This window comes from Schistocerca nitens, chromosome 4 (assembly GCF_023898315.1).
Source record: "Schistocerca nitens isolate TAMUIC-IGC-003100 chromosome 4, iqSchNite1.1, whole genome shotgun sequence".
Taxonomy (NCBI): Eukaryota; Metazoa; Arthropoda; class Insecta; order Orthoptera; family Acrididae; genus Schistocerca; species Schistocerca nitens.
The window spans coordinates 352,193,881-352,210,633 of NC_064617.1; the positions used below are offsets into that span (position 1 = coordinate 352,193,881).

The following is a 16,753-nucleotide window of genomic DNA, read 5'->3' on the forward strand; positions in this document are numbered from 1 at the left end:
TTCTCCATGACCAGATAACATGTGATCATGTGCTTCCTTTAAAAACTCATCCCTCAGCTTCGCTGACTCTACTATCCTTGGTCCTAACTTCATTTCCCTGCACAGAAGACCATCATACATATTAAATTTTGGCTGTGTCCAATACAATTTACAATCGTTGTCCGCATCCTGCAATTCTTGCCATACTACTAGATCATAACCTATGACTTCTACTTTTGCCACCTTTCTACTCAGTGCATCCGCATTATCGTGCTTCTTCCCAGGCTTGTGCACCACCTCGTAGTTGAATTCACTAAGCCTCACAGCCCAATTAGCGAGTCTAGTGGTTGGTTCCTTCAACCCCAACAACCACTTCAATGCTGTATCATTTGTCACTACCCGAAATCTTATCCCATCTAAATAACATTTAAAAATGTGATTGCATAGATTATGCTACGCAACTCTCTCTCTCTCTCTCTGTTGTTGAATAATTCCTCTCTGCTGCATTCAACTGCCTAGATGCATAGGCTACAGGATGTTGTTTCCCATCAATTTCCTGACTAAGAAAACATCCTAATGCTTGATTCAATGCATTGCGTGCTAATATAAACTCCTTTTCAAAATCTGGAAACACAAGAACTGGACTTGATGTTAACATTTCTTTCAGTTTGTCAAATGCTTTCTGACACTCTTCTGTCCACTCAAATTTCACACCCTTCCATAACAATCACGTCATCTGAAAAGCCCTTCATGAACTTTCGATAGAAATTGCAGATTCCGATTTATGACTGCACTTCCTTAACTTTGCAGCCTGTACCAACCTCGGATCTGTTCACACTCCTTCCTTATAGATAATATGACCCAAATATTTTACTTATTCTAATGCAAAATGTCACTTTTCCAGGCTTAATGTCAAATGAGCTGCTCTTAACCTCATAAAGACATCCCTTAACCTCTGTCTACATTGCTCCATATTACTTGAAAACACTATAATGTCATCCAAATAGACAAGACACTGCCATGGTTTCAAACCCCTCAAGATACTCTCTAGCAACCTCTGAAATGTTGCCGGAGCATTTTGAAAACCAAATGGCATTCTGATGTACTGGTAATGGCCTCCAGGAGTAGAGAAAGCAGTTTTTGGACGATCCTCTGGAGCCACCTCTAACTGATGACAACCACTTGTCAAATCCATTGTAGAAAAGTACTGGCACTGTCCTAAGTGATCCAAAGTCTCTGATATGTTTGGAATGGGGTATGCGTCCATTACTGTCTTGTTATTGAGATATCGGTAGTCACAACAGAACCTGTATTTCTTAGTTCCATCCATAGATTTTTTAGGCACGATGACAATGCCTGCTCCCCAGCAACTATTACTATACTCTATAATACCTTCCGCAAGTTACTGATCAATGAAATGCTCCACAATCGGCTGCAAATACCTTGGTATTCTGCATGGTTCACAGTAAACAGGTGCTTCGTTACCTGTTGGTCTCCTTTGTTGAACTAATGGAGTTCGTTGGTAACGGCCCTTGCGGAAAAAACAAATGCTTAAATTCCCACAACAATTCTTCCATATGCTCTTTTTCTTCTCCTTTCAAATGCTTAACTTTGTTACACAATGCAGTTCTATTGGCAGTTAGTGGTTGATCACTATGCCTACCTCTTGAACACCAGTCTTCATCGTCTGATACATCCAAATTCGCTACTAAAACTCGTTTTATCAGATTCACATCTACAGCACTAAAATTATCCATCTTCACGGGGACTACTCACCTGTTGTTTCCCTCTTGTACGCATACAATACTACGTTTCACAAAACAACCTAATGGATCCAAAAATTCATTATCTTCCAATGGTTCAACAACACACACCGTACCCACAGGTAGATTCGACTCCACACCTACCCAAAGCGACTTCCCGGTGCCACCAGACACACACACTCATGCAAATTAAGCCCTAAGTCTAATGTACGCGGTTCAATTGGTTTGTTCATTATGTTGAACGCTCCTTGCGACAGCTCTGTATTGACAACAGTTTCCCCTAGCTGAAATAACATTCCACCAAGCTCCGCAGTTCGTTGTCCAAGGTCAATTTGGCATGATGTTGATGTAAGAAATCTACTCCCAGGACCATGCCGTAGCCCTCACTTACCCATGGTACTATCTCCATGCATGCATCAAATCGGACTTTCCCTATGCAAAAATCACCTGTCACTGACCCCAAAGGTGTGACCTTCTTATCCCCCACTCCACACAACCTATAACGTGGTGGGTCTAACTTCCTTCATCCCATTAAACTCTTAAATGTTTTAATTCCTATGGATCCCACCTCTGAACATTCCACATCTGCATACATATTTGTAGCATTGAAATTAAACTGGAGCTCCCTTAGGTGCGTCTTGGGCCCCCTCTGCTGTTTAACGTTTGTCCATCTCTACTAACTCCACCTCTCCATCCTCCACGCTGCTGATTTCCACCCCTTCCTCTATTCCTTGGTGACTGGGTACATTGCCTCTGCACATGTGCCATATGACAATACTTATAACATTTTATACCCACTGTAAACACTGTTTGTCTATGACGTACAGCCATTGCCGCGTCTATTTCCTCACATTGGATTGCCAGCTGAATGACCGAATACAAATCTTTCAGAGTCCCTTCACACACTCTCTGCGACATATGCACCAGTAACCCCCTCAAAAATACATCAAGTACCCTTTGCTTGGCCTCCTGCAACAGAACACCATTCGCTTCGTCACTTTGACCCAACTCGTAAGTGTACTCATTAATTTCTCTCATTATGTCCGCAAATTTCTTTACCGTCTCCCCCTGTCTCTTCGTCATTGTACTCAACCTCTACCTAAAGTACCGAGCACTGTTCTGTTTCTTGTACCTTTGTAAAAGCCCCTCCTTCAACTGCTTAAACTGTCCTGGCTTCCTTAAGGCCTCAGAACACCATACATATGTCTTCGCTTCAACCGTTAATCTAATCTTGGCTACATGTAACAACTGTTCATCAGACCAATCATTCATCACAGCTGGAGTTTCCAAGTCATCCACAAACAAACGCACATCCTCATATGCCTTGCCAGAAAACGGAATAATCAAACTTGCAGCAGCTGGATCAATCTCTTGCTGTGGCATCCTAGGCAATAACAACTGATCCGATGCGGTTTCCTGCTCACTTCTAGATGTTAATTCACTCCTCAACTGCGTATTGTCCACTGTCAACTGCACTACCTTTTCCAACAAAATCCATACCACTTCTGGTACCGACACACCTTGCATCCCTGACCCTGCCATTGTGTTGCTTTCGTTCCCCGTTAATCTCAAACCAAAACAATTAAGTACAAAAATAACTCAACTCCTTACACCTCAGTACCATCATACTCAGTATCATCATACTCAAACCAATAGAAAGGTAATTAAATGCCATGAAAAAAAATCTTATTCCCCCATTACACTAACACTTACTCTGACAACAAAAATACTATGCCCACACAAAACATCTACAATGACTGCCATGAACCATACTCAAAAACACAAAAAAAAAGAACGTCCAACACTCAAAAAGAAAAATTGGTCAACACTCACCACATTTTGTGACTGTAATGCAGACGGTGGGCTTGAACATCGTACTGTACAGATGACGTCTGCTATTCTGACACCAAATGTAGTGGGAAGGGGTAGAAGGCACCGTGTTAAGACTCATCTGAGCTTTCCAAGTGATTTATTGTTTCCAACTACAGTGCCATGTTCCCCTCGGTCTGCCTCACCGGGTCCCACAATGCTGAGGATGCCACCTCAGCGACCCGTCAAGTGCTCTGCTAATGTGTCGCGTTGTACGGCCGCAATGATATGACGATGTCATGGCTGTGCTTGCAGCCGACTCAGCAGCCTTCGTCCCGCACTACCTCAGTGCCATCCGCTGGCAATTGCAATGTGGCCTCCCCTCCCCCCTGTGCGTCCCCACCGGCATGGCTTGGGTTGCGGCAACAACAAGAACCTTCGATCCGGCAGCTGAATCTGCAGCCCTTGCCCTGGATGTCTCCGATGCATGTTGGGGGTCAAGATGACTGTCCGCGGTAGTGAGCCGTGGCATGGCCCACCACTGGCTGGCTGTGGACCCCACATTGGCCTCAGTCGAGCCAGTGACCTGCCATGGACTGGAACACTGGCGCCCCATCTGCTGCTGCGTGTATCCGGTGGTGTGACATGCCCCGCCGTCATTATTTTTAGCTCTTGTATCCATTTTTCTTTAAGGCAGACATGGTGAGCCCTTGAACAATTACCACACTTCGAAGGAGATGAACAAACTCCTTCATGGATTGCCTTATCAGTTTGCTCCCACTGGCTGCTCCCTTACATGCCAGGGTAAAGTGCCTGAAACACTGGCATTTAAAACAGTGCATAGGGCTGGATATATAAGGCCTCATGTTAAAGCAAATGTAACCTGCCATAATACACTCTGGAAGTGTTGTGGTGCTGAATGTAAGAATAAAGACATTATCTTGCACCAATTCGTCATCTGCCCTTTTCATCATATTTTGCATGTCAGTAACAGCTTCTTGCACCCATTCATCTTCCCATTCTCCTTTGGGAATGTTTATAATACTCCTGCATGATACAAATCCTTTACTATAGCTGAGGGTGCTGTGTAACTCTGTTTTAATGGCATATTCCTTCAAGTGTTTTACTACCTGGAGGTTCATTGCTTGTTGAGAACTAGTTGTTCCAACCAACAGTGAAACATTTCTCAGTCACTTTATAGATTTTTAGAATGACAGCAGTGCCTTCTAACCCCTTTTGAATGGAGAAAAGTGAAACTTCCCCATAGCTGCCCTCTTCTCTTTTAACTATTAAAAACACAATCTGTCTAGCAGCTTGTGTACTGTTACAAGCCATGAGCTTGGTTGGATGCTGATATCCATGAGCATGTAGCAGAGCAAGGTAAAACCATGCTACTTGTTCTCATACCACTCCTTACATTATTATAATTGTTTTCCTTTGTTCAATCTTCTTTTGTTAAAAGTGTGTATTGAGTCAGATGTTTTTTATTCCAATCTTTGATCACAATATCAGTTATTTTGACGATGACCGGTTTCAGTCCATAATGACCATCCTCAGATCTACAATATACAAATATATACACCTAGTGATCAGTGTGTCTTTCAACACAATGCAGCAATATGTATCACAATATACTATCATACAACCAGGGAAATGTACAGATCAAATGTGGTAAAACGTACTTTTTCTACACCATGTCCTAAAGTGATAAGGCCCTAATGGCATTGTTGAAACATATAAATATAATCAGCACAGCAGTGTCACATAGATCTAAAATAAGATGTAGAATAGGCCACATCGTCCACAAAGTCATTAGTGCAACTGGCTACTGAAGTACAGTAGCTACCAGAAATCTGTTTGCCTACATCCTACCTAGATGTCGCTACTGTGGGCTTAGATGTAGTCATCATTTATGCAAAAAACATAATCTGATAAAAACACATTAGGTAAAATATATGTAGCTGACTTTTTGTGTAAATGATGACTACATCTAAGCCCACAGTAGCGACATCTAGGTAGGATGTAGGCAAACAGATTTCTGGTAGCTACTGTACTTCAGTAGCCAGTTTCGATAATGACTGTATAGACAATGTGGCCTATTCTGCATCTTATTTTAGATCTATGTGACGATGCTACCCTGATTATATGTTTTGATGATGCCATTATGGCCTTATCACTTTAGGACATGGTGTAGAAAAAGTACGTTTTACCATATTTATCTGTACATTTCCCTGGTTGCATGATAGTATGTTGTGATACGTATTGCTGTATTGTGTTGAAAGACACACTGCTCATTAGGTGTAGTTATTCGTATATTGTAGATCTGAGGATGGTCATTATGGACTGAAACTGGTCATCCGCAAAAGCATTGATATTGTGATCAAAGACTGGAATAAAAACTATTTTTCAGTATTGGATCACTGTTTGTATACACGACTATGTTGCAGCTGGTGTGTATTCAGTGGCTACACAAAATAACTACATAGTTCATTACCCATACTTAGTTTATTGAAATTTATTATGCCTTGGGTAGTTTTCAGACTTCTAATGATAATGATAATAGCTCTTCTGGAAATACTTCTGAAGAAATATGCATAATTTAGGATTCATGAAAAACATGTTGACATGAAATTTTCAGTGAGCAAATAACTGTTTGTTTCTAAATCGAGTTAGTTCATTTAAAAGCCCTCATTCTCCTGTTCGTTAAAAAATGTTTTATTTTTGCAAAAAACTTCACATTTAAAAAGTGATTCATATTCAACGTTTTCACATTGAGAAAGTTTGAATTTTAAATAGTGCTTATTACCAAAACTCAGTGCTATAATTTTGTAGCCTGGCTTTTTCAGAGTCGAAAAATGCCCACTGGAATACTTAGTTAATTTGTCAATTGTTCAGTTTAGATAATTTCACCCCCTTTAAAATTGTGGTGGGTTTTGGGAATCCTTGTGGAAGTAGAAAATATTTTCATAAAATATTTCTTATAATGCCGTCTATTTTTTAGTTACCCATATCTCACTGAAACCAACTTGTTTCTTTGATTATTGTATCTTTGTGTCCACTAATATTGCTATCTTTTATGTCAATGATTAAAATATGCAAGGGTTCTGTCCTTCTTGATACAATCCCCTTACTCGTTTCAGAGGGATCCCACCTTCCACCAGACTTCTCCTGTGATATAACAACTGTTACATTATAACAGGTGCTGGTAGGTTTCCAAACAACGGTTTACTAATCCAAGTACAAATTGGTTTAATTTCTGATTGACAATAACTTTATAAAATCCATGACAAGAACAGACTCTCATGATGTTTCTGAGTCAAATCCACTTCAGTGTTTTCTACTGGTCTCGTTATTTATCAGGGCTGAGCTCCATGGCAAGCCGCACTGCTCTGCAGATTGTGAGCCCTGCCTACTCTGAAGTTATGAGGAGCTGTCTGGCGCTCCTGGAATATCTCCAGCATAAATTACATAAATTACCATACCAACCCAAACAAAACCTAACCTACTTTTAGCTATTATTACTTAAATCTAGTATTTTTCAGTTCAGTTCTCAGTTTTATATATATTTTTGTAAACACAAATGCACACACAATCTCGCAATCTCAGATCTGCAATAAGGATGCTTATCACCAATTTTTATTGACCACCAAGTGCATTTGCACCGTTACATCTGCCACCCCTCAAGGTTGTCTGATTGTGTCTGCTTACGCACATGTTGATAACAATTGAGGGCATCCTGTAACTTAATTACTACTCATTTATTCACAACATATGCTTTTTGCCAAATTACATCTTACATTACTGCTGATAGAAACTACCTGTTCATAAAACCACTCTTCATTTAGCATGACCTCTATAAGCTTTTTCTCTTCTCATGTCCGCAACTGTTCATATAACAAAATCTTGATTCTTAGATACACAGTTATTTCATACTGTTCTCACTGTTCTAGTATACATCCCCATACTGTTATATCTCACATTCTGTTGGCTCCTTAGGATAATCACATTTATTACCATTATTTTTCTTAAAAAAAAAGTTCTGTCAATTAAGTTTGAACTATGCCATACAGGTCTGAATTCTCTTCCCAGTAGAAACCAGGAGATATCATTCCTGATGGTCTGCCTTGGATTACACCTTCTTATCCACTAAAGTTTCTTTGAGATGCCCCATTTAATTCTAATACCATCTATCTATAATCTAAATTTATTGAACCAATAATGTTATCTTAAGTAATATACCCTAGTCAAACAAAAGGTTAAAAAAAGTGTAGAAATTTCAAATCTTAAAAGGAAACCCCACTGGACACTTAATAACTATTTTTATTAGTATCTGTAACATTAATACTTAATTCTCCTTTACCAGGTACCTCACAGTTTTATATCAGCCATGACTTTCATAGTTGCCAACCCATTCAGCTCATATATCATCTCATCACTGCTTTAGCTATGGACTGTCGTTGAGTACTCCCTTGCCCTTGACTTCATATGTCCTGACCTAAAGACAGGTTGTAGGGTTTTGTTGAATCCCACTTTGCCTAAAATTTGAACATAACGTATTGAAAAATTTATCATTCACTGACTACAAAGGGTTTTAGATCTTGCATGTTAAACATCATTTTTCTTTCCTTGTAATCGAATCGGTTAGCACAGTTGCTTTCGGGTGAGGTATGCTTGTAATTACATATGGCCCTTCATAGAAATGTTGAAACTTGGAAATTAGTCCATCATTTTTTGAACTTCTAATATGCTTCTTTACTAATATCAAGCCCCTTAATTTATGCACTATTGGGGCACTCCTTTCTCATCTCTTTTTTTCTCTCATTACCTGCTTTAATTAATGGCTCTTTGATAGTTGATTGTGATGCTGGAGTAATCCACATATTCTCGTCAGGCCAGTCGATATACTTCAATGAAGGTTCACCTTCAATTTGCTTGCCTAAAATCTCTCTGGGTGCTACCCAGGTAAACAAATGGGGCAGTTTGTTCAGTATCCTTTCAAAGTATCTCACCATCTCAATCCACTTAGAGTGTTTACCGGCACAATATTTTCGACATAACCTTCCTAATTTCCTCATCACACATTCAGTGAGGTTAGCCTGCGGGCAGTACCGCAATATGAGGATATGATAGATTTTTTTCCCATGCAAGGAACTCTTTAAATTGCCTTGCTGTAAATTGTATGCCATTATCCAACAACAAATGTTTCGATCTCCCTACTTGCATTAAAGAATGATCACTCAGCTTCAGTATGACACTAAGCATAGTGGCTTCTTTCAATGGATACAATTTAACCAATTTTGACCAGCATTCCACAACAACAAAAATGAACTCCATTCTTCTCTGCCCCCGAAGCAGTGGAACGTAGATGTCCACTGCTCCTAGGTCCCATAACTCACTGGGTATTGCGGATGAAGTAAGGTGTGCAGTTTTGTCATAAGTATTTTCACTTTCAATATGTCTCACACTGCTGTAAATTTTTTTAACTCATTCATGCATGTTCTTAAAGTAATAAAGCTTTTTAATGTCCATGATACATTTCTTAGGACCAAAGTGAAGATATCTTAGACATATGTACCATGTTGTTCAGTCAATACAGTTGAAGGGAATACAGAGCAACCAGTTACTCAAAGTGTGACTCTTGTGGAATAGTATGCCTCTTTGAAGCTTCCACCTGGCTGTTGGAAAGCATGACAATGCGCCCGGTACTATATTTTCCTTGCCTTTGAGGAAAATTATAGAAAAATTGAATTCCTGCAAGAACAATGCGCACCTAGTGAGCTTACTGTGTATCAGCTTACTTTTTAAGAGCAGTGTTAATGATTTGTGATCACTGTGGACAGTAGTCTTGTGTCCTGCTAATAGGTATTTAAACTTTTTAAAAGCCCGTACTACTGCTAATGTCTCTTTTTCTGTTATGCCACAATTTATTTCAGTATCTGTGAGCATACAGCATGCAAATGCTACAAGTTTGTGTTCAGCTATAACACTTTATCATGTTTCTTGGTACAGCTGGGCCCTGAGGCCATAATCCGAGGCATCTGTTGCAAGATGGAGGGGTTGGCTGAAATCAGGGTGCACCAGTAATGGTGCTGATACTAAATTGTCCCTGATAGCTAAGAACTCAGCTGTGCATTCTTGTGTCCATCGCCACACTGAATATTGTTTCAATAACTGCCACATGTCGTGCATTTAGGACTGATTTGTTCAGAAACTTTCTGTAAAATCCAGCCACACCAAAACATGCTCACAGTTGTTTTTTGTTTGATGATTGCAAACATTTACTAATTGCATCTAACTTATGTGGGTCTGATCTCATCCCTTCTCTGTTTATCACATGTCCTAAAAATTTAGCTTCAGTCCTACCGAATTGAGATTTAGATAGTTTTAGGTTATTTCCTGTGAATATAATTGAGGTATTTTGATCCTCCCAGGTTTTTTATATAATTGCTTTGTCATCTACATATATAAATAAATATATTGTGTTTCAGATTATCTCCAACTGCTTTATCAAGAGCTCTTATGAAGACCAACACTGAGATGTTGAATCCAAATGGTGGAACCCTGAACTGATAAGCTCTACCCTCAAACAGAAATACTGTACATTTGTGAGATGTCTCATGCAGTTTGATTTGCCACTATCCATATGTTAAATCCATAGTACTATTGTACTTCATCCCTGCAAATCTTGTCAACAACTCATCTGTTATGAGTGGTCTGTCTCCTTCATGTTCTATTATCCTGTTTAGTGTTCTCACATCAAACACTGGTCTGACTATTCCATCTGGTTTCTTAACAGCAATTAGTGGGTTACTATAACAATTATTAGATATTTCAATTACATCCCTATTTATCATCCTATTATTTTTGTGCCTGATCATGTCCTTTAATGCTACTAGTATCTTGTATGGTCCCACATAGAATGGATCAGGAGATTGATCGTCCCAGATTTCAACAAAAATATCTCTTTATGAATGGTGAGCAATTGAGTAATGTCTACTTTTTCCTTGAATTAAGTCCTAACAATTTATCAATATTACCTACTATATCCTCCACTGATATTGTTTCAATATATGCAGGGCCCTTATGTATCTCCCTTTGATGTATTGCAGTTACTACATGAGTATTACATTCATGTGACTAGTTGCTGTGGAATCGAATGGTAATGATACTAATTGCTGATTGTCCCCATATGGAAAAGTTACAGATCCTGTAGAAAAGTTTAAAATAACTTTAGAATCTAATAGCCAGTACATTCCCAGAAGGATAGAGATGTTTAAATCAGATACAAGGAACATCGGGTAAGTAAACTTATATGTGATGATAGTAAACTGAATTAATATTTTTGCCTGTACTGCTTTACTCTTTTTTCCTGTAATTCCCGTCATCTTCACTCCCATGACCAGCAGCATCAGGAATACATGCATCAAATTACAGGTCGTTAAAAAATTCTGGTCCACAACACAAATTTCACTGCCCAAATCCACAATTGTGATCTACTGGTAAGTCACCTATCGTGCCACAATGCTTTGGTCAGATGTAATTTTTAGCTATGCTTTCATTCCCATCTAATAAATCAGTCATCATCATATCACCTTTATCATACCTAATCATATGGGAGGGATTTCAGTGATACTGGCTTGATTGCAACAGCTTCAGAAGATCGAGCCTCGCTTCTGAAGTGTATCAGTTTTCCCTCTGCATGTTGTTATGAAATTGTTGAGTGTCCTGACTTCTGTTAGGAATACTTCTATTACCACCTCTCCACCTATGTCTTGATCTATTGTTATATTGGTAATTATATTCGTGTCTCTGTTCTCTTTGTCCCATAAACTGATTGTTAGTTTAGTCTCGTCTACTGTCCATAATTGTCTTTGTATGATTATTGTTCCAACATTCCAACTGGCTTTCTATTGTGTCCAGCTGTTCCAAATATTCTAAAAGGCTGTTAACTTTTCCCCAGTCTTTTCCTAATAACTTATCTCATATTCTCCACAGTAGGTGGCTGATAATAACTTCCAATAGGTGCTCCTCACGAATCAGATCATCAAGGTATTTGGCTTCATTTAGTTGACACTCAACAAAATCTCTGCATCTCATCCATTCACTGCTATTATCTGGTTTTGACCCCAGTAATTCCAAGTGAAGTTTCATTTGTGTGCCATCACTTCAGTATTTAGCTTTGAACTATCTTTCAGCTCAGTAAAAGACTTAAAATCATCTACCCTCAGCTGACTTCCTGATAAATGGCTGACCATGAATCTAATTTTGTTGTGGTCTGACCAAGTACTGGGTAGTATACCCTGAAATGCCCTGATAACAGAAGATGTATATCTCTGCCAGGTGCAAATTTAGGAAATTTATGGTATTGGCGTAAAATCATTATACACTACTGTGTTGATTGCTCTTAACTGTTTCATCATCCCCACTCTTTCTTTCTAGTTGTGGATGTATTGTCACTCTTGGATGATGAATATGGGAGACTTGTTAGTTTCTTTGTGCTCATTATGGCATTCCAATGTTTGTAAATGAATGTCAGTTTCAAAAATTAAGAATGATATTATTTCTACATATCTATTCGTCAATTTTTGTACATTCATTTATGTCTCTTGCAATCTGGTTTCTAGTGTTTGGAGCTGTTTAATTATGTCTTGGCTTGTCTTAAGGGGATGTATGTGTTGTAACTGACCCTCTACCTTGTCGTCTAATAATTCCAACTATACAGGATGGAGAAAAATAGTGTCACAAAATTTTAACCCTGGATAGCTGATGCCAGTAGGAACCAAAATTACTAATGTTGTGTAAGTCAATAATGCAAAATTTTTAAATTATGGAAACTTGGCAGTACATGCTCTGATTGGCCATGACGGCCATAGCACTGCTCGTCAACTGATGAATGGCAACAAGGCAATCTCACGGCCAATCGGAACATATGGCTCCAAGTTTTTGTAGTTTAAAAATGGTACATTGTCAACCTACACAACATTAGTAATTTTGGTTCCTGCTGGTATCAGCTATCCAGGGTTAAATTTCATGACACAATTTTTCTCCACCCTGTATGTCTATTTCTTCTGTATCTTTGAATCTCAGGTAGAGTCTAGTTTCCATTCTATCCATTCTCCCATTGACCTGTGTCATATGATTATTGAAATTTAATTCCATCTCTTGTAATATGGTAACCATTTGGCTTAACCTTGAATCTAATTGCATAAAATTGTTAGTCACCAGATCTGTCATTGTTCCTGTAACCTGATGAAAACATGATTCCACCTGTGAAAATCGAATTTCTATCTGTGAAAACTTGTCATTGATTTGTTGCATGAATGTATGTAACAATGATGTGGCTGTTTGGTGATCTCCTGTAAGACCCAAGGTTGTTAAAATTGTGTCCTAACTATTCAGTAGATCAGCACAAAGCTATTACTATACTATGGTATTAAAACTTGACTTTAAATCAACTTTATACAGCTACACATGTACAGGGCTATTACAAATGATTGAAGTGATTTCATAAATTCACTGTAGCTCCATTCATTGACATATGGTCATGACACACTACAGATACGTAGAAAAACTCATAAAGTTTTGTTCGGCTGAAGCCGCACTATAGGTTTCTGCCGCCAGAGCGCTCGAGAGCGCAGTGAGACAAAATGGCGACAGGAGCCGAGAAAGGGTATGTCGTGCTTGAAATGCACTCACATCAGTCAGTCATAACAGTGCAACGACACTTCAGGACGAAGTTCAACAAAGATCCACCAACTGTTAACTCCATTCGGCGATGGTATGCGCAGTTTAAAGCTTCTGGATGCCTCTGTAAGGGGAAATCAATGGGTCGGCCTGCAGTGAGCGAAGAAACGGTTGAACGCGTGCGGGCAAGTTTCACGCGTAGCCCGCAGAAGTCGACGAATAAAGCAAGCAGGGAGCTAAACGTACCACAGCCGACGGTTTAGAAAATCTTACGGAAAAGGCTAAAGCAGAAGCCTTACCGTTTACAATTGCTACAAGCCCTGACACCCGATGACAAAGTCAAACGCTTTGAATTTTCGGCGCGGTTGCAACAGCTCATGGAAGAGGATGCATTCAGTGCAAAACTTGTTTTCAGTGATGAAGCAACATTTTTTCTTAATGGTGAAGTGAACAGACACAATGTGTGAATCTGGGCGGTAGAGAATCCTCACGCTTTCGTGCAACAAATTCGCAATTCACATAAGTTAACGTGCTTTGTGCGATCTCACGGTTTAAAGGTTATGGCCCCTTTTTTTTCTGCGAAAAAAACATTACAGGACACGTGTATCTGGACATGCTGGAAAATTGGCTCATGCCACAACTGGAGACCGACAGCGCCGACATCATCTTTCAACAGGATCGTGCTCCACCGCACTTCCATCATGATGTTCGGCATTTCTTAAACAGGAGTTTGGAAAACTGATGGATCGGTCGTGGTGGAGATCATGTTCAGCAATTCATGTCATGGCCTCCACGCTCTCCCGACTTAACTCCATGCGATTTCTTTCTGTGGGGTTATGTGAAAGATTCAGTGTTTAAACCTCCTCTACCAAGAAACGTGCCAGAACTGCGAGCTCGCATCAACGATGCTTTCGAACTCATTGATGGGGACAGGCTGTGCTGAGTGTGGGAGGAACTTATCGGCTTGATGTCTCCCGAATCACTAAAGGGGCACATATCGAACATTTGTGAATGCCTAAAAAAACTTTTTGAGCTTTTGTATGTGTGTGCAAAGCATTGTGAAAATATCTCAAATAATAAAGTTATTGTAGAGCTGTGAAATCGCTTCAATCATTTGTAATAACCCTGTACATACATGTAGATGCAAACCAGTCACAACGTGTGATATTGTAGATGAATAAACTCATTATCGGTTGTTTATATGTGCGGCAACATGTTATTAATTCTTGTTACTGCAGTTAAATTGTTCTTGAATGAAAAAAAAAATTATAGTTTAAACTGGTAAATATTAATATTCCACTGTGTAACAGAATAAAACACATTCAGTTGCAACTTTGATGTGATTCTTACTGTTTCTTGTGTCATAATAGCACACACTGTTTCACCTTACCAGTGTCTGTTTTTATCACTGCAATAGTAACTCAGCTTTGCAGATTAGTACCACATATTTATACCTAGGTTTTTGTGAATTTTCTGCATCCTTGTCAGGGGATAACATTTGACTGGTTATTTCGTCTTCTTTCCTTCTGTGAAATGTCGTACTTGTATTTGTTCTTAGATTCACAAATCCATGGTTGCCCTGAGTGAGGATTCTCTCCCCTTCATGATACAAACTTCTCACTTTTTTTGGAGGGACCTCACCTGCCACCAGACTTCTCCTGTGGAATGACTACTGTTACATAGTAATAGGTGCGGGTAGGTTCAAAAACAAGGATTTATTACTACAATTCAAACTGATTTAATTTCTGATTGACAATAACTTCTTAAAACCTATGACAAGAACAGACTCTCATGGTGCTTCTGAGTCAAATCCAGTTCTGTGTTTTCTACTGGTCTCCTTATTTACCAAGTTTCCTGATCACAGAACTTTGCCATGGATGGAGCTCCATAGCACGCCGCACTGTTCTGCAGACTCTGAGCCATGCGTGCTCCGACATCATGAGCAGCCATCTGCATGCCCAGAATATCTCCAATGCACATACGATCTTGCAATCTCGAATCAGCAGTAAGGGTGCATATCACCAACTCCCACTGATCACCATGCACAATTGCACCCTTACAAATATAGAGCCAAATTTTGATTTTTACTCCTACGTGCATGTATACTTAAGCATGCAGGATAATGCTTTAGTCAGCCAGTATATGATAGTCAAATTATAAACATCTCTGTGTCACTAGCAGTCATTAAAATGTACTTTTACTTCATGTCAGTCAGTTGGAAGATAACATTCATTACATAAACACATTGTAGTCCCTTTTGAGTTGAAGTGGATACAATCTGTCAATGCCCAATAGCCAAATTGTAGACATTCTGTGTCAATGTAGTTCACATACATTTCTTCAACATCATGTAGTATATATCAACATCAGTCAATATTAAGTAGTTAATTTTATAAAACTTCTTGGTAATTCAGTTAGAATATACAGTAAATATATCCAAAAACGAAGATGATGTGACTTACCAAACGAAAGCGCTGGCAGGTCGATAGACACACAAACAAACATAAACATACACACAAAATTCAAGCTTTCGCAACAAAATGTTGCCTCATCAGGAAAGAGGGAAGGAGAGGGAAAGATGAAAGGATGTGGGTTTTAAGGGAGAGGGTAAGGAGTCATTCCAATCCCGGGAGCGGAAAGACTTACCTTACGGGGAAAAAAGGACGGGTATACACTCGCACACACACACATATCCATCCACACATATACAGACACAAGCAGACATATTTAAAGACCTTTTTGCCATAGGTTTGTAAGAAACTTTTTTAACAGGAAAACCGTGAACACCAAGTGCCAGTGCAGCTACTGAGTGAAAAATACCAGGTGAGCAAACTTGCAAGCACTACACTTGTTCCACTGGGAGTTGATTGGGAAAAGTTCATGGTTCCATTTTGGTCTCATGAGCATCTAGAGAAATAATGGTCTATCCGGACAGAGCCCCACTTCCATGGGTAAGCCCTATACATCAAAGCTGTGGCAGGTTTCACAGATAATGCCCGCTAACGATAGTTCCACCTCAACAGCTGCATGTCTCATCGGCACACAACACACCTCAAGATTGAGGCTTTTGAGCTGTGCTTGCACGCATATCAATTATTAACACACTGAACTTCTTTGGGCATTGTTACCTAACTGCAGCTTCTCTGACATCCCAGTAGGTGGCAATCTAGCAGCACCTTAGGTGCAAATTAAGAGCATGCACAACTCATGCTAGAGGGTTGCTGGGGTTTGGCTGTTAGTGAGAGATAGTGTCTGGATTTTGGCCCATATCTGATTGTCCACTAACCATGTGTTGGATGACAGATGTTTACTTTGTGGGATGGTGTGGGGGGGGGGGGGGTTTGAGGGGTGTCTATGCCTACTGAAGAGTTGCTGCTTCCCTCTGCTTTGGACTAGTGGGTAGTACAGTGGAGTTCAACCATGCCTGTTTTCTGCTGCATTGGGTAGTGTGTGTGTGTTTGCATACACCATTCTTAGTTCTCCTAGGCCCAATTCAGGATAACAGAGAGCACTGTTTC

At 39.6% G+C, this 16,753-nt stretch overlaps 1 long non-coding RNA gene across 1 annotated transcript in view; it reads left to right on the forward strand.

Annotated features, from left to right (window-relative positions):
- The window catches only part of LOC126251962 (uncharacterized), a 30,001-nt gene that overhangs the window by 885 nt on the left and 12,363 nt on the right, over positions 1 to 16,753 (forward strand). The gene's annotated exons all lie outside the window — the stretch shown is intronic.